We start from the raw sequence: 19,472 nt of genomic DNA, 5'->3' as shown, positions 1-19,472 counted from the left end.
TTTTTCGGTCAAAAGGGGGATTTAGCACTTGGCCCTGGCAGTTTTCTACTAGGTATTTTTTTAGGTATGCTGGAAGGTAGGGGCAGTAGTAGGTCGGGGTCAGCCCAAGCCCGACCCATTTATAAAATGGGCCAATAATTCTTTCCCAAACCCAACATATGATGCATTTACCCTTTGACCTGACCCGATCCACATAAAAATCCAAGTAAATGTGTCGGGCTCGATTGACCCCACACAACTCGCCATGACCCAACTCAGGTTAAGAATGGAATGTGACACTAAGGCCATGCACAACGTAGCCTAGATAGTGAATATATACATTAAAAAAAAATAAAAATCTATGCTTTATTTTGTTTTAGATTTTGGGTCGGGTTGGGTTATCTGGCCCAACCCCTTTATAACCTTTATGCTTGGGACGGGTCGGGTGGGGTTTAGTCCAAGCCTGACCCATTTACTTAAATGGGTCAGAATTCTAGCCTGAGCTCGAGTCCGACTTGTCACCCGCTTAGCTTGGCTTAAACCCACCTCAAAAGCGGGTCGGGCAGTTGACTTGCGAGTTTTCTTGACTCACTGCGACCCCTATTGGGAGGTGATTGAATATGACTTGATGGCAACAATTTGGGAGTTTCACGAAAGGGCAAACTAATTGGACCCTCCTTTGTATCACTCATTTTGAAGGAGGGGGTAGAGTCAGTTTTTGACTCCATAAACTAGTGGGGAGGGCGATGCTATTGCTTGGAAGGAGGTATGTGGGGTGGCTCCTTTCCCAATCATGCATTTAGGTTTCCCATTGTTGGTAGATCAGGAAAGGGAATTTGGTAACCGGTCATCAAAATGTTTAACAATAAGTTAGCTACATGGAAGGGGAAGATCCCTCTTAGGAGGAGGATGCTAGTTAAGTCAATATGAGTGAGCTTACTTGTTTATCTTTTCTATGCTAGGATGTCCGATGTTGGTTTCTGCAAAGATTGAATCGACACCAAAAAGTTTTTGTGGGATGACAATGTAAGTGCATATAAATTTCACTTAGGTGCTTGGACCGCGGTGTGCAAACTATTGTGCTTTAGGGATTTGGGATCAGAACAAGATATTCAATAACAGTACCGGTAGCCGTAATGGCCTCAGTCGTTGTTGTTACGATACGGGCCTTAACGACATCATGGACTTTTTGTTTTTTTCTTTTACTTTTTGAAAAAAAAACCAACATTGGCTTATAACAAGGTGTTCTGTATCCGTTACGATATGCCCGTAAATGCCGGTATGTATAGGTAACAACCATGACCGTTACGCGATACGGGGGTGAAACGAGGCAATTGATTTTTTGGGACTATATGGGCCATTACGGTCGCCGTAAGGGTCGTTAGCCCCATAACGTTCGAAAAACGACCATTTTTTTTTTTCTATTTAAATCCATATTTCTCCCCCCACGTTTTTTTTTTTTTTTTCCTTTCCTCATTCCAAAAACTCTCCTAGATCATTTTGCCATAGATTTCGACCACTCTTTCTATAGTTTTTTATATTTTAGATTGAAGTGATTTGAGCGACTAGAAGCTCTGATTGCCTTTTTTTCTTTTCAAAAAATTGAAAAAGTAGTATTTATGCAAATTTTCTTATTTGTAGTTTTAATGCTTGATTGTGATATGTAAACATTAGATACATATGATCATGTTCACAAATTCACTAGACAGCCCGATACAACACTCTCACCAAAAGAGTGGACCGTTATACTACCATAAACATGTTCAAAACAAAAAATGAATACATATTTGGAATATTTACATTATTCTTGATTTTCTAAATATTTTTTAAAAGACATTTTCGGGCAAAAGAAAATTTTCAACCGTTACGGTGGTCGTAATAGTCATTACGCCCCCATATCGGCCGTTACAGCCGATACCCGTATTGGTAATGGTGGTGACCGTTACGGCCACTGTTACCGATACGAAATACCTTGGCCTTTAACGGGTCGTTACAAGTCATTTTTCCATGATGGCCGTTGCAGTTTCGTAACGCATGGTAGCGTCTACTGTTTTGTTAGATCATGGCCGTAACGGTTGTTACATAGCCATTTTTGCACACCATGCATCAAAGATGACCTTCGAAAAATCATGTTGTGTTTTGAAGCGACTTTGGGCTTCAAGATAAATGTCGCCAAGTTGGAGATGTTGGGTGTTCATGTGGAGAGTGAGGAGCTTGCCTCTCTTGCTAATATCTTTGGATGTAAACCCAGAGAGTTCCCATGCACTTACCTTGGACTGCATCTTTACATTAGGAAGTCGACTAAACATTTATGGAACAAAGTGATTTAGAGGATCAAGAGGGAATTAGCTTCTTGCAAATGCTGCTATCTTTCTTTAGGGTGCGAATTGACCTTGCTTAAGGCGGTTTTCTCTAACATGCCAATGTTCTTTACGTCTCTGTTCAAATGCCCAACTTCTGCGTTGAAGAGGTTTGAGAAGATGAGAAGAGATTTCTTTTGGAGGGCGGCGAGTTCTGAAAGGAAGTTTCACCTTCTTACGTGGGACGAGGTTTGCAAGCCCTCGAAAGGGGGGGGGGGAGGAGACTGCTTTCATTTTCGCTCTATTGGGCAAATGGATTTGGAGATTCTCAATAGAAGAGGGAAGCAAGTGGAGGAAGCTTGTTGCTTTTAAGCATGAACCTTAAGAAGGGGGGGTGAAACCTTTGGTTCCTTCCAATTTGTCTCTATTGGGCAATTGGATTTGGAGATTCTCAATAGAAGAGGGAAGCAGGTGGAGGAAGCTTGTTGCTCGCAAGTATGAAAGTCATGAAGGGGGATGGTTCGTGAAGAGATCCTCGTTGTATAGAACTTCAAGAATATGGAAAGCAATAGCGGCCACGAAACATCTTGTTCATAGCAGCATGTCTTTCAAGCTTGGAAACTAAAGGTGAATCTGCTTTTGGATAGATTTCTGGTGTGGAGACAACATTTCAAGAAAATTTTTCAATAATTGCTAGCTTAAACTCGGATCATTTCGCCGTGGTTGTGGATTATTTCTTTGTTCGTGAATCAGAAGTCACGTGGTCTCTTATTTCTTTGTTCATGAATCAGAAGTCGTGTGGTCTCCCTTATTTAGGAGAAACATGTGGGTAGACGAGATTGGCAAGATTACAGGATTGTTGGATCTCGTTAATTCTATTAAGCCAACAACTCAGTCGAAGGACAACATTTCTTGAGATAGAAATTGAGTGGGACAATTTTCCTTCAAATCGTTATGTAGCATCATTGTAGAGTTAGGTTGCCATTTTCCAACGTCTGCCTTCCATCATTTGTTCTATGGAGCGCCACCTCATGTTGCGGTGTTTGTTTGGTTTGTTGGAAGAAAGAGGTTTCTCACGGTTGACAACCTTCAAAGAAGAACTCTTGTTCTCCCCCAACGTTTGCTTAATGTACATGGAGAGTGAGGAGACGATTGACCACCTTTACATCCATTGCCGTTTTGTTGCTACAGTCTAGGGTCACTTCTTGGATTTATTTCCTATGGCCCAGGTTATGCCAAAATCTGCTGACATGGGAGAGGAATTGGAGCAGGTAAGGCATTGTGGAGAATTCTAATCATGGCTGTATTTTGGGTGATATGGGGTGCCAGAAATGGCTGGTCCTTTCTGTCGGGGTCTTGTGTTGTGTTGGGTTTTATTCTTTTCTCGCGTTTGGTGATCTTCTTAATAAAATGTTGTTCTTAAAAAATAAAATGCATCAAAGATGTTTGATTGTGCAATGTTACCTTTCTTTGCCTATGGTGGTGGAGGTTGGATATAATTGTTGAGGAAGCTACTTGCAGCGAAATATGATATTGCAGGCAATGGGTGGGCCATCAAGCGTGCTTCTCACGATTCGGCTTTGCATATTTGGATAGTGATATCTTGCCCAACATTTTTGCCATACTCATCTTCGTTTCAAGGTGGGTAATGGCTATGCCACCGTTTGCTTTTCGGAGGACACATGGTGTTGGGATGCATCACTTTGTGAATGCATTTGAAGATTTATAAGTGATATTGTCCCTCAAAGTCAGAGGTGGCTTTGTTGATAACTTTTTCTAGAGATATAGTCAAGGTATTCAAAATCGATTATGTAACGGCTGTTACGTAATGGTAATAGTCATAATCATTACGCGTTACAAGGTTGAAATGGCCGTTACGGCCGTTACTGAAAAAACAGGCCATAACGGTCCGTAATGGCTCGTAACGGCCTTGTAACGGACTGTAATAGCCTTGTAACGGCCCTGTAATGGTCCTATAACAGTTTTTTCAAAAAATAAATAAGGCTATAACGGCCTTTACGACCCGTATCATAACAGTAATGATGGTGGCTGTTACCATCACCGTTTTGGAACACCTTGGATGTAGTAATTGTCTAGTTCTTGCTTTTAAGGAGCTTTGCTAGACTGTCGGAGGTTCTTTTAGGTCGGGTAGGTGTTGATAGGCATATTTAGTTATTGCCATTGGACGGGATTTTCTCTATTCGTTCACTATTTAGGAGCTAGCTAAGGTTAACCATACCTAGTAGCTCTACTCCTTTTCCCAAAATTCAGAACGTCGCTTTTCCCCTGAAGATGAAAGCCTTTGTTTTGCATGCCTGTATCAATAAGATATTGACTGTTGACCGCTTGTATTATTGTGTTCTTGGAAAGATCCATGTAATTATTCATCATAAGGTTGAGAAAGAAGTCTAGGTTGATATTCTGGCAAAATTTGGGGTGGCTTTCAATATTCTCGAATAATGTTCTTGATTTGGTTTCAGAGTGGTTCATGCCTACATGGGGCTTTATCAGGCATGGTATTAAAAAATGGTTATGTAATGGTAAAGGTGGGACACGATACAAGGATGCAACAAGCCAACAATCATTCCGGAAAAAAAGGCTCTTTCAAAGCAAGGTCAATATAGTTCTTTCTTTTAATTTTTTTGACCTTTACAGGGCCATAATGGCCGTTAACATATCAATGGCCATAAGATTGGCCGTTACAGCCTTGTTACTATTATTGAATACCTTGTTGTCGGTGCACCCTTTGGTTTGTGCTGGTGTCTGCAGTTTTGTGGGTTTCATGGATAGGAAAAAAAAAGAGAATGATCTTTGAATAGAAAGAGGCATTCATGTGCTCTCTTTTGTTTAAGATCTTCCCGCTTATTGCTATTGGGTTGTGGATGACCCCAAATCCAACGGTATCTCTTGCTCATTAATCCAACTTAAACAGTATGATCTTTGTAGTTGTTGAGTTCAATGGCCCATTTGCATGAAGACTCCAAGTGGGCATAGGCCACCTCTTTGCTTCATGTAGTCAAAGATGGTCGCTTGATTTAAAGTCTTCCTGGTCATTTTTGAAGGTTACTCAGCCAATGTCATCTCTTGGGCCAAGGTTAATTCATGTTTGTAGAGAACTATGATTTGATTGAGGAATCCTGCGCAGTATCATTTGCTAAAGATAACAGAGGGTGAATGGTCTCATGGATTTTTCAGTGAAATTTGGGAGTGGCTTTAGAAGACCTTCTCGGTTATTAGAGATAAGTGATCCTCGGGGCTAATACAGGGGTCGTGCTTGTCGGCTTTTTTGGCTGATATTTCTTCCATAGGCTTGTCGCGAGTCTTTTTTTTTGTTTTGTTCCTGTTTTCTTTTGCTTTGTTTTTTAAATAAAGAAATTATAATGTACAAAAAAGATTAAAAAAATAAAAAAGAAAAAAAGAAAAAGAAGAGTTTTTCCACTCCCTTGATGTAAAAAAGAAGAGCTTTTCCACTTTTGATGTAAAAAAGAAGAGCTTTTCCACTCCCTTGATGTATTCTTCGTTTCTTTTCTAAAATAATTTTGTTGCTTATAAAAGTTGGACATGAATTTTAGCCAAATAGAGGCAAAGGCCTGCCCCAATGCTCAAAAACTTGAATAATTCCTATAGCATATTTAAAGACCTTCTCAATGATTGGAGATAAGTGATCCTTGGGGCTAATATAGGGGTCTTGCTTGTGGAATTTTTTGGCTGATATTTCTTCCACTAGGCTTGTCGTGAGTCGTTTTGTTTGTTCATGTTTTCTTTTTCTTGGTTTTTTAAATAAAGAAATTCTAATGTCCAAAAAAGATTTTTTTAAAAAAAAACTTTTAAAAAAAAAACACTAAAAAAGGAGTTTTTCCACTTCCATGATGTATTCTTTGTTTATTTTCTAAAATAATTCTGTTGCTTATAAAAGTTGGACATGAATTTTAGCCAAGCAGAGGCAAAGGCCCACCCTAGTGCTCAAAAACTTAAATAATTTGTAGCATACCTATTGTATCCACATGGTAAGTAACGATGCTGGTACAAGATACTTTGTGGATACTTTATGACATGGTCTACCATATCCTATTGTCACTAGGGTCATATTATGAACTCCTGACCTTTCTTTTTCTTCTAAAGAAAAATCTTTTACTTCTTTTCATATAGAGGGAATGCCATACATTATCTCACCACAAAGATTGTGTAGTGAATGATATTTCTAGAACATACTTTGAATAGACTTGTCATCATCATCTAAAGCCTTAACCCAATCAAGTAGGACGGCTACATGACTCCTGTTCTGCCATTCCACTTTATCGAGGAACATAGCTTCAATTAGACTATAGGTCATCAAATGTTTTCTTACTACCTCTAACCATGTCCTTTTGGGCCTTCCCCTTACCCTTTTAGAGCCTTAAACTTGTACCAATCTTAACTGATGCAATTCTTGGTCTCTGTTGCACATGACCAAACCATCTATTGGTGCAATTTTGTTAATCAATCATTTCTAATTCTTTCCTTCCTCATCTTGCCACTCATCTCAACATCCTCATTTCAGCTGCTTAAGTTACACTTTTGATACATTGCTTTTTGGAAATATTAGAAGTTCTATTAAAAAGAGCATGCTATGAGTACACGATTTAATAGTTAGTTTTGATGAACTAAAATTAGTTTAATGGTTTAAAATCCATATGAAAAAAAAAATCACATAACTGAACGTGAATTGGATGGAATATAGCCATATATCTATATTAGTGTTATGGATTTTGAGAAGTGTGGAGTTACCACTTACCACTCTTCTTTAAAAAAATTTTTTATTTTTTATTTTTTTAGGGCGACAAATTTATTGATCAAGAGGGCCTAAGCGACCAAAAGAATACAAAGCAAACCAAGAATCAAAAGAGAGGGAACAATTGCCAAGAACATCAAGAATTCAAGACCCAGTCACCCAATCCCTCACATCCAACGTTGCCCTTTTTAAAATCTCTGAAACCACCCCACTTTTGTTTAGCAATGATTATTTCTCTCTCCTCACAAGGCCCAAAGGCTGATAAAGATAACCTACGTAACTCCCTTTCTCTCTTATTAATTCCACCCCCATGCTAAGAGAGGGAGAAGCTCGCTATCGAATTTGGCATCACCTATGAGACGCCGAGATAACCAAGAACCGCACTCACAACTCTAGCAAAAGGCTAGTGACTGAGTAAGTGGTTGGCCGACTCCTGATTTTGCAAATATAGCAAGTAGGCATTGATAATCATCATCTTTCTCTTTTGAAGTTTGTTAATTGTTAGCACCTTCTTTCTACCCACCAACCAAGCCAATATTGCAACCTTGGAAGGGGCCTCATAGAATCGAATGTTGTGCTCTCATTTCTTGAAGAAAGCCCATGGATCAACATGTAAAAGGACCCAACCAAAAATTCCATAACTTTTATTTGATCCAAACCATTGAATATCTAGTCGTCTCAAAAGGTCTGTTACCAAGAAAAGTCGCTTTAACAAGTTAATGAACTCCACCTCTTCCTCTTTTAAAAGATTCATGCGGTCAGGAGGGGTCCAAACCACCCTTGTTTGAAGCCGAAAAGCATAGATCGATGGTAACGTCCGCATTCATGGCCAAGCCGACCAACCTTGGGAAGTCTTCGTGAAGAGTTCTCTCACCCAACCACGCATCCTCCCCAAACCTGATATTTTTATCATCAACTAGGGAAAACCCAATCCCTTGAACTTCTCCCCAATTTGGAAAGCCCATAGCCCATGTATAAAGAAGATTTTTTTTTTTCCCCACTTTAATGGCAAACTTCTTAGCAATTACTTCCTTCTAGAGGCCACCCCCCTTACCGAACCTCCAAAGCCATTTACCCATAAGTGATGTGTTCATAGAAACCAACTTTCTAATACCCAGACCCCTTTCCTCATATGGTTCACATACCTCTTCCACTTCATTAGATGAAACTTGTTTTTTTTTTTTTTCCCTTCATCTATTTCTTGCCATAAGAAATCACACCTAAGCCTCCCCAATTTGTTCAAAACATTTGTTAGACATTTGGAGAGCGGTAAGAAGTAAAGCAGAAGGTTTGGTAATCTTGCTTTGATAAATGTCAATTTGCGTCAAAAGGAAAGATGATGATGTTTTCATGAAGACAGCTTCCTTTCAACTCTCTCAATCATCATCCCACAAATGCGTTGCAAGCTTGGCAATGCACAAGGGGAGGCCTAGATAAGATGAAGGAAATGACCCGGCCTTATGGCCGAACACCTCCGCTAGCATCTTCACCACCTCCTCTGAAGTGCCGATACCCAACATTTAACTTTTGAGAATATTCACCTATAGGGCCGACACAACTTTGAAGCACCGGATACCCTTCCTTGAGTTGTCCACCATGGATACACCTACATCATGAGTGAATAGTATCATCACAAACCATAGGTGAGAAACTTGAAGTTCACGCGGCATATAAACCTTTTTGTCCAACATCTTGCTAGAGGCTTCCACTACCGCCACAAACAAGAATGATTGCAATGGATACCCTTGCCTATTCCCTCCCGAGGACTTGAAAAGCTCTTTTGGCGGACCGGGTTTGTGTGCGGTCTGCCAAGTTCTTGATCCTAGTTAATGGGTCTCCACCTCTCCTAGCATCTTAGTCGAGTCGACTCAACATGATCTTAGAGTCCTAGTTGACATGATCATACGCCTTTTCAATATTTATCTTATAAACCAGACCCTTCTTGCCTTGTGGTGAGAGTCAATGTACTCATGAGCGATTAGCGTGCTATCCAAAATCTGTCTCCCTTCAACAAATGCACCTTGACATTGGAGATAAGATGCCCTAGGACCGTACGGAATGTAGTTGCCAGAATTTTTGCTAGGATTTCATAAGGAGCTCCAATCAAACTAATGAGCCTGAAGTCCTGCAAGCTATCCGCCCCTTCTTTCTTTGGAATTAAAGCAATAAATGAAGCTCCCAATTCGGAAGAAAGCCAATAGCCTTCGAAGAACTTGACAATAAAGGCAAGCACATTGCCTTTCATCAACTCTCAAAATTCCTGGAAAAAGTGCAAGGGGAAACCGTCCGGCCCCGATGCCTTGTCCCACCCCAAAGCATTCACTACTACCTTGATGTTATCCTCAGACACCATATTTTCAAGAGATGTAATCTCCTCTTCAGAAATCGCTGAGAGGGCTAAATTATCAAGCCTTGGCCTAACCCAACTCTTGCCTAAAAGATCATTATAGAATTGAACAGTAGTGTAACTTTGTATTTTCCCCCAACCTGGCCCTGTCCACCACAATGTTATGAATGTCATTATTCCTCGCCCTGGTGTTAGCAAGTTTGTGAAAAAAACTTTGTTCCTATCCCCTTCACTGAGCCACATGGCTCTGGACTGCTGTCGCCATTTGATCTCCTCCTCCAACTGACTTTTGTAGTCATGCAAAAGAAATTCTCTTTTATATACTTAATATCTTGGCATCATCAAACTGAATATTGAATTTGTAATGCATTTCCTTCCCTTTGGTCATTCTAGTAGGTATATAATCTCTTGTTCCCCTGATTTAGCTGATGCGGCTTTTTTTTTTTTTTTTGTGTAAAAATGATAGAAGACATGATCAAATGATTATCGATATGCATCATTCCTGCAACATTTAAGTGCATATTCATGTAAAGTTTCTTTGATACTAGTTAAATATGTGATAAAATGCTGGTGAGATGCAAATTCACCAGAGTAAGTTATATGCTGTTTCTGTCCTTTGTAATCCTCACCTGGTCCAGTTTCTTTACTGGGTTTGAAGCAAAGGTGGATGATGCCTGTTGTAATGTTTGTTCACTTTTCTGCCTCAAGTTGGGTTTCCTCACCAGGCGTAGATTCTTTGTCGATTTCCTGTCAGTTCTGGATATTTTTTTTTTTCCTGCTTTTTCTGTGATCATACTTTTTTAATTATAAATTTTACTCTTGTCAAATGCTGTACTCTGGGCTTCTTTGTTTTTCTTCCTTCTATTATTTTTTTAAAAAAAAGGTGATTGCCCTAGTCAGATGCTGCTTGGATACTCGTAAGCACAGGACAAATCCTCCTCCTTAGGCTTGATATCAAGAACTATTGGGATTTGAACTCTAGATTTGTTAGCTAGACTTTTTAGTAAATCACTAATTAGGCAACAAATTCAACTTGTGATAGTGTTAGGAAAGTATTTTTACCCTGACTATACTCATGAGCCGTGACCCATTCTTTCTGTATGCATCCTGAGAATTTGGATTGTGAGGACCTGATCCTTGGTGTACATGTGCACAATACCTTACCTGTACTCGGGTAATATTGCATAAATTGGCTTCCTGATGATTTTGCAAATTCTCATTGTCATCTTTTATTTTTCTGATTCATATTTAGCTTTGGGGTAATATAACATAGTGCATGTTTAGCTTGGATAATGGCTTTGAATTCGTACAGATTGGTTTGTAGAATTGAAAAACTCTTAAACATTTTTGACCATCAGAGGAAAAATCTGACTAATAAGATGGTCAATTAGTTTGGCATCCCCTTGATAGGAGCTTTACTGGTAAAGTAGTCATAAGACTAATATGTTTTCTATTTGAATTCTAAGTATGCATCATTGAGCATTAAAACCATGCTTCTCATTCAAGTTGGTTAGGATATTTACATTTATGAATATAGGGCCCTTTTGGGGCGTGCCATGGCATGATGTTGTTCGTGTCACTGTTGCCTGGATATAGTTATTTTAAAATGATTATAATCAGTGTTCGAAATATCGGTATCGCGCAATATATCGCACCCTTGGGATACAGATACGTATCGGTTATCGCACGGGATATATCGTTTGTATCGCGTAACTTATCGTACTTTTTGGGAAACATGGGGAAACATTGGGAAAATGGTTGAATTTTTCAATGAAACTTCAGGGATTATTAAAAAAGACCTTAATGCACACTTTTAAGTCATGGAATCTCAAAAAAAAACAGAAGTGCACATAATAAGTTTCCTTTGTATAGGGTCATAAGTAATGCGTTGTCCGATTGAACTAGGACCACTATATTCAAATATGATGTATAACATTTATATATGTATCAAGACATATATGAAAACACAACCAATTGATAAGGTCATACGAATTTGGATGAAAGACAAACAAATATCATCTTGATGTAAAACTTTTGTGGCCCACAAAAGGTTTTCAATGGTCATTAACCACTCTTTCATGTAATGTGGTCCACCTGACACTTTTATCTTATTCATTTCTGGGACCATGGCCTAAAATAAGTTGAAAAAGCATATAAATGGCGTGGATATACAATTCATACATCAAGGTGGCCCCTACAGTCAAGGGTCCCACCCACATCGATGTTTCGAAGGTCTCAACCAAGTTGGGCTTCACCGGTACCTAGCAAGAGATGGATGGACCTATTAGGGACTGTATGGGGCCCACTATATTATATGTGCTTTATCCACGTCGTCCATACATTTTGACAGGTCGTTTTAGGGCATGATCCTAAATTTAAGGCTCAAATGAACCACACCACATTAAATAGTGGTGATTGAGTTATTTGCCATCCAATCTGTTTGAAACGTTGCAAGGCCCATCTTGATGTTTATTTGTTTATCCAACCTGTTCATAAGGTCACATGGACCTAAATGAAGGTAAAAAAATAAATATCAGCTTGATCCAAAACTTGTTCCTACCGAAAAGTTACAATTGTAAGCATTCAATCTCCACTACTTCATGTGGTGTGATCCACTTTAGCCTTAAAAGAGTCCCATTTTTTTTTTTTTTTGATTGATGCCCTAAAATGATCTTCTAGATTGAATGGACAGATTGGATCCCTAAGATGATCTTCTAGATTGAATGGATAGATTGGATCCCTAAAATGATCTTCTAGATTGAATGGACATATTGGATAAAACATATACATCAAGTGGACCCCACAGGCCGCACAGGAAGTTCGTCTCGAGCTAACGCCACACAAAAGGGGAAGCGGAGTGTGTTAACGTCACCAAGTTCTGTGGGTCCCATCATGACGTATGTGTTATATCCAAACCGTCCATCCATTAGGCATGCTTGTCATAAGGCTTGAGCCTAAAAATAAGACGGATTGAAAGATCAAGTGGACCATACTGTAAAAAGCAATGGGCGATTGAACATCTACCATTGATACCCTTTTAGGGGTCACAAAAGGTTTGGATCAATATGATATTTGTTTTTCCTCTTCATCCAGGTCTGTGTGACCTTATTAACAGATTGGATGGAAAATAAATGTTATGGTGGGCCCTACAAATGGTTTAACTGTGAGAATAATTGTCCCCACTTCTAGTTGTGGTGTGTTCCACTTAAGCTTTGGGTATGACTCAGTTTTGGGCTAATGTTCTAAAATGATCTTGGAAAATGAATGAACAGTGTGGATATAATAAATACATCATTTTGGGGGGCATGATACTTTGATCTCCTTTGGACCGTTCGTACAACTCGGAGCTGAGGAGCGTCAGCGCTCGTCTTTGCACGACACGTACCACAACAGTCGAGTAGCTAGATTAGCTACTAAAGTGATGTCACCAAGTTTTGTGGGCCCACCATAATGAATGTGTTATATCCACACTGTCCATTTTGGAGAGATCGTTTTAGGGCATTAGCCAAAGAATGAGGCGGATCTGAAGCTCGAGTGGACCCCATTACAAAAAACAATGGAGATTGAATGGCCACCATTAAAAACTTCTTAGGGGCCACAAAAGTTTCCAATCAGGCTAATTATTATGTTTTCCCTTTGTTTATGTTCGTGTTAACTTATTAACAGGTTGGATCACAAAAAAAATCTCATGATGGGCCTTAGGAAGGTTCCAATGGTGGACATCATTGTCTCCATTGTTTTCTGTGGTGGGGTCCACTCGAGCTTTGGATCTGCCTCATTCTGTCTCATAACCTAAAATGGTCTCTCCAAAATGATGGACAGTGTGGATACAACACATACATCATGGTGGGGCCCACAAAACTTGTTGACGTCACTTTAGTTGCGAATCTTGCCACTCAACCCGTCAGTAGCTAATCCTCTCCGATTTTCGAAAAAGAAAAGGGTTCCAGAAGGACCGAAACCCTAAAATCTCTCCAAATTTCCCAAATTCCCTCATTGAAACCCAAATCTATAGGATTTTTTGGCAGATTTCACGTCGAAACCTCGTACGCAATTTGAATCTTACTTCTATTTGAAGCAAAAAAAGGTAAGAAATCGAGATTGTTGAATTCAAAGCTTTTTCCTGTTTCTTCTTCTTTTGTTTCTTTTTTTTTCTTTTGGATTTTTTTTTTTTTTTTTGGGTAATTATGCAAGCCAAAAGGAATAAATCTGCAGATAATATCTGTGATATCGCCAAACAAAAAATGGTACAATATCAGATGGATAGAAATCTGTTTTTTTTTTTTTTTTTTTTTTTTAATAAAAAATAAAAAGTTCCGAGGGTTTTCCTGCGGATATCGTGTCGCTGGCCAGTGATAACAATAATATTGGCGATAGTATCGATACTGCGAACACTGATTATAATTATCATTATAATGGATATTTGGTGTCTGGCAATGACACTACTTATTGGTATATGCCTATGTGAACATCTCAATCTATTGTTTGGATGACATAATCAATATGTCATACATGAATCATGCTACACACTCCAACATTGTGTACTTTTGTGAAATCTGGTCCGTGTACCATGTGGGGCTCCCCTGTAGTGGAGTCATCAATTTAGACAGTTCAGTTTGTAGTACAACTATGCATGTGTATAGCTCAAACCAAGTGGGGCTCTATTGATTTGGATGGTTTGGATTGTCGAACAACTATGCCATGTGTACGGTTGAAACAAAGCAGGGCTCCATACTGTTGAGTCAGTGACTTGGACGGCTTGAATTGCTGTGCAACTATACCATGTGTATGGTTGAAATCAAGTAGGGCTCCATGTAAGGTTGAAGAGCAACCACTGTTTAAACAAGTTTTAAATGGTGCAAAACTGACAGAATAGCTTTCTCCTGAATTCACGTAAACTTACATTAAAGACTCTACTTTTGAACAAATAATACAACTCATTTTAGAGCATGGATAGGGTAATTCTGTCCGTTGATCTATCTATTAAACTATTGATGGACCATTTCAACCCCCAAAAAAAAAAAAAAAAAAGAAAAAAGAAAAAGAAGAAGAAGAAAAAAAAAACAAAATTTCCGATTGAAAAATCCCAGGTCACTTGAATATAGATAAATGATGTTTTCTCTTCGTAACTATCTGTAGGCAATACATCAAAGGATGAAGATTGTCCCACGGATTAGTTTTTTAAGGTTGTCTCCATCTACAATGGGTCCAGTGTTTTGAACGGTTTATTTTGATTAATGGTGACATGAGTACAAGTTCTTGAATGTGTGCACAAACCATCTGTCCTTGATTACCATCACGGTCATCTCCACTTTTTATGCCTTACCAACATAGCTGGATTACAGTTTTTTTTTTTTTTTCTGGGAATCCTACCATTTCAATAATATGCAGATTAAAGCTAGTGATGAAATAGTATTATGCTAATAAGCATGCAAACAACATAGCATGCTCTCACACCAAACAAGAAACAGTGTATTCAAATGCTCCTATTTCAATGCAGGTAGCACTGTAATGGGCTCTGAACAGACCCATTATTACTATTTTGTCTCTACTTATGAAGACAATAAGTTGGCCTGTTGATGATACTATGTTATAAATATATAGCATCAAAGAATTGTTAGGAAATTCACCGTCTCTAGTACCCTCCCAAGCTGAGGACCTGAGGTGATGATTTATGTTTAAGCTCCTAAGCAGCATCTTTTCTGAGAATATACACAATGTCATTTTCTGGGGATACATGGTGCAGCTTTGCTAGTTCTAATGAGAATAATTGTTGATATGGTCTTTATATGGTGTGCTAGGTCATACAGAAGGAAATTTGTTTGTAATGGCATGATATTCACCTCTGCATGTTATTCAACTGTGCATAAAGTTTTTATGGAAGTATGTTATATTAGTCCTTTGCATACTTATAATCAAGATTCTGATCTCCCATAGAATGGATCTCTGATGCCATGTGAATAACCCAGCAACTTGCACTTGACTTCTGAAGGATTTTGGATCAATTCTATTTTTGGGAGCCACATATAAATGATGTATATGTAGGGTTATCGTCTTGTAAAGGTATTAACTGATTGGAACTTCAATATATTCACCATTATCAGCTTGACTTTCTAGTGCACTATTGGAGTTTCCATCAATTCAGTCTTTCATTCTACACTTGATTAGAAGTCACTGCATTTTTGTGTTGCAAAAACTTCATATCACCAGTTATAATTGACTGTTTTGCAGTAAACATGGATTCTTTGTTAGTAAACTAAATCATGCAATGGTGGCTATTTCTAAACAAGTTCCCTTCCTGTCTATTTTACGAAGTCCATTTTCTTTGAGAAACACTAAGTAATGCCTAGTGAGTACGACCATAGTTATAACTGTTGGACATATCTATGGTCTTTATGTAAAGGCTGCTTCAGCCAGCCTTATTTTTAGTCCTTTGTCGTTTCCTTTTGTTGTATTATTTTCTCACTTCTTGCAAGCTTTCTAATAAAGTGGCTTATCTCTCTCAAAGAAAAAAATCTATGGTCTTTGTATTTCGCTTTCTTTAATGAAATTTTAGTATTTTATCAAGTTAAAAAAGCGAGGTTATATTCTACGTCACTGGATCCACAAGGAATTTGAGGAAAGGATAACTCCTAAACCTCATCATTGATGTTACTTAAATCTCCAACGGCATGGGGCGTTGATGTAGGATACATGTATGTATGTCATGTTTCACAGGAGATTAGTCAAAGGGCAATTCGAAGCATATAGATCCTAGGACCTGTGGGTTATGGGCCAAGCTCACTAAACAATAATTTCAGCAGAACAGTTCACCAAACAGTAATTTCAGCAAGCAAAAATTCATGTCATTTCATTAGAAATCATCCCCACATGCACACAATCATATAAAGATTAAATCGCATGATGTCAAGGTTGTTAGAACAACCCCTTGGCACAGAATATTAACAAAATACTCATGGGCAGATTCATACACACATAGAATTTACCATACTCCTTCACCACATAAACTATGTTTAGAGGAGATGAAGATCATGTGGGATATGGGGTGGGATAAATCTGTAATTTGGGAATTGAGGGTTGTGGGAAGAAATTGGGAGAGGGTCTAGGGTAGGTTTTATGTGAGAGGCAGAGATATAGGGTGTCGAGATTTTGGGTGCAATAGATTGAAGGATTTAGGCTAGATAGGATCAAAGACATTTTTTTAAAGGAGTTGAAGGAGATGGAAAGACCATACCTTGCAGAAGATAAACAAGTGAGCGAGTCGCACGCTCACAAAAAGATGGAATCTCACCACCTTGCTCCAAGTCTCATGGAGGGTTCTTCTAAGTCGCATGGAAGAAAGAAATGCTTCTTTTTAGAAAACAAGCGTGTACTCTTCCCCACCCTAGGGTCAGATGTTTCTCCCCCTTAAATAGAATTTTTACATTAAAAGTAAAATGACCAACATGCCCCTTTTAAAATCTAGCAAATTAGGGGCCCACTAAGAAATCCAAACCAACCAAAATGTGTAGAAAAATAATAAAACATAAATGGACACGAAAAACTGAAAAATGACTTGATCACATGGTGGGCCACCATATGATCGGACGCGATCCAATGGTCGGATCTCAACCAAAACTCTCAAAAACTATCTTGGCACTCCAAATAATGCAGCCCATGTGCATCTTCCTAGTTTGGGGCCTTCATGATGCACATCCTATGCACATGGGGTCTTCAAAGTGGCCCACGAGCTAGGCCCAAGTAGTGATCACCCAAATAAAGTGTGGGCTGGGTTGGGCTAGGGCTTAGGGCTCTCCTACGATGACGCTGGTACACTCTGATGTCCGCATCAACTCTCCCCGGTTGAGAAAGTCTCGCCACTGGTGAGACAAAACTCCTATAACGCTCTAGTATATTGGGGTCAAGCCATTGTAGCTCTGCCTCTGTAATCCACGTGCAGTCTGATGTAGGTCAATCCTTCCACTTGACGAGAAACTTCTGGAATCCACTGTGGCGGGTAGACACTATCTGCTCATCCAGAATGTCCTCGATCTGCTCTCTCATGTGTACAGATGATATGGGGGGTGCAGGCTAAGAGGAAGGCTCAAGTATAGCATGGGTTAGGGGACTGATCAGTGGGAGGCTCAAGGTGTGGATCATGAGGTGGGCCTCTAAATGGCACGATATCTTCCACGTTGAATGTAGAGCTGATATTCAATGTAGGTGGAAGCTCGAGAATATACGCATTGGGACCCATATGGTTTAAAATTTTATATGGTCCTGTGCTATGGGCATGTAATTTCTTAGTGGCACCAAGTGGTATTCGCTATGGCCTAATACGGACCATGACCTCATCACCCACTTGAAATTCCCTGAATCGACGGTGCATGTCTGCTTGAAGTTTATAATTTATATTACTTGAATTAATCCTTTGTCTAATCTCCCTATGTAAATCATGCATGTAATGTGCAAAGGACTCAATGGACTTAGAAGGACGACGTGACACAGACATGGGAATCAAATCTATAGGTCTCCTAGGCTTATAACCAAGAACATTCTCAAACGGACTCTTACCCGTAGACCTATTTACTGAACTATTATATGCAAACTCTACAGTTGGCAAGACTGCATCCCAAGTCCTAATATGATCACTAACCAGACATCTCAACAAGTCGCCTAGGCTCCTATTCACCACCTCAGTCTGGCCATCAGTCTGAGGATGATATGCCGAAGAAAACTGCAGACGAGTTCCCATAATATGCCAGTGTCTTCCAAAAATAGCTCACAAACTTGACATCCCGGTCAGACACTATAGTTTTCGGCAAACCATGCAATCGAACAACCTCATCAAAGAAGATTCGAGTAATGTGTGAGGCGTCCGACGACTTGGAGCATGCAATGAAGTGGGCCATTTTGGAAAAACGGTCCACCACGACAAATATGGAATCGTGCTTCTTGATAGCCTTGGGAAGCCCCAACACGAAATCCATACTAAGATCGTCCCAAGGGGCATATGGCACATGCAAAGGAGTATACAATCCTGTGTTCTGTTTCTTTTGCTTTGCTAGTTGACATGTATGACATTGCCCTAAAATTCTAGCCACATCTCGCTTGAGACTTGGCCAGTAAAATCGGTCCTCAACAAGGGTTATTGTTTTATCCCTTCCAAAATGGGCAGCTACACCACCTGCATGTAGCTCCCATATCAGGAAATCCCGTAGGGACGTGCGAGGAATGCATAGCCGATCTCCACGAAACAGGTAATAATCATGAATGACAAACTGTCTGTCCTCGTGGGATCCTCTAGAAGTGACACATCTCTCTCCAAAGTCCGGACACTCAGGATATTCGTCTTTAACTGGTCAAAACCCGTAACCTCTACTCTCAGAGAATGGAGAGTCACAACCCTACGACTAAGGGCATCCGCGGGTTTGTTCTCAACTCCGGCCTTGTGCTTGAGAACAAACGAGTACTCTTGAAGAAATTCGACCCATTTGGCATGCCTAGGTTTCAACTTCTTCTGAGAGCCTAAATATCGGGAGGCCTCGTGGTCAGAGAACAAGACGAACTCATGCAAGAGTAAATAGCGGCGCCAATGCCTCAATTACTGCACCATCGCATAAAATTCATTGTCATAGGTGGAGTATTTCTATTTTGCCTCATTTAGTTTCTCATTGCAATAGGCAACTAGGTGTCCCTCCTGACTTAGTACTCCCCCTATTCCCACACCTGAGGCGTCACATGCCACTTCAAATACTTCAGAAAAATCTGGAAGTCGCATGACAGGGGCCTCAACCATCTTGGCCCTTTACGTCTTTAAATGCCTCCTTTACGTCTTTAAATGCCTTAGAGGCTGCACTGGTCCACTGGAACTCCCCTTTTTTGATGCAATAGGTAATGGGTGCCATGATGGAACTAAAGCCTTTAATGAACCGACGATAAAAGGTAGCTAAGGCGTGGAAGCTACGCACCTCATGAATGTTCCATGGTTCTGGCCAACTCACTATGGCCTGGACCTTTTCAGGATCCGCACACATACCCTTGGACGACACTTCGTGGCACCTACCATCATGACGAGCATATCATCAAGCCTCGG

General features: G+C 39.7%; 1 protein-coding gene across 8 annotated transcripts in view; it reads left to right on the top strand.

The window, feature by feature from the left end:
- The window catches only part of LOC131227532 (uncharacterized), a 61,945-nt gene that overhangs the window by 27,153 nt on the left and 15,320 nt on the right, over window positions 1–19,472 (top strand). Inside the window, exon 16 of one of the 8 annotated variants that reach the window (XM_058223333.1) lies at window positions 15,390–15,460. The exons of 3 other annotated variants lie outside the window; for them this stretch is intronic. The gene's annotated coding sequence lies outside the window, so the exon portion shown is untranslated. Of the gene's footprint in view, window positions 1–7,094; window positions 11,242–14,897; window positions 15,132–15,334; window positions 15,461–19,472 lie in introns of those variants that run through there. 4 more of the 8 variants (XM_058223327.1, XM_058223330.1, XM_058223331.1 and 1 more) reach the window with 4 other exon arrangements.

The sequence above is a fragment of the Magnolia sinica genome, chromosome 15 (assembly GCF_029962835.1).
Source record: "Magnolia sinica isolate HGM2019 chromosome 15, MsV1, whole genome shotgun sequence".
Lineage (NCBI taxonomy): Eukaryota > Viridiplantae > Streptophyta > Magnoliopsida > Magnoliales > Magnoliaceae > Magnolia > Magnolia sinica.
The sequence above is the reverse complement of the archived record's forward strand: the minus strand, read 5'-3'. Positions and strand labels throughout refer to the sequence as shown.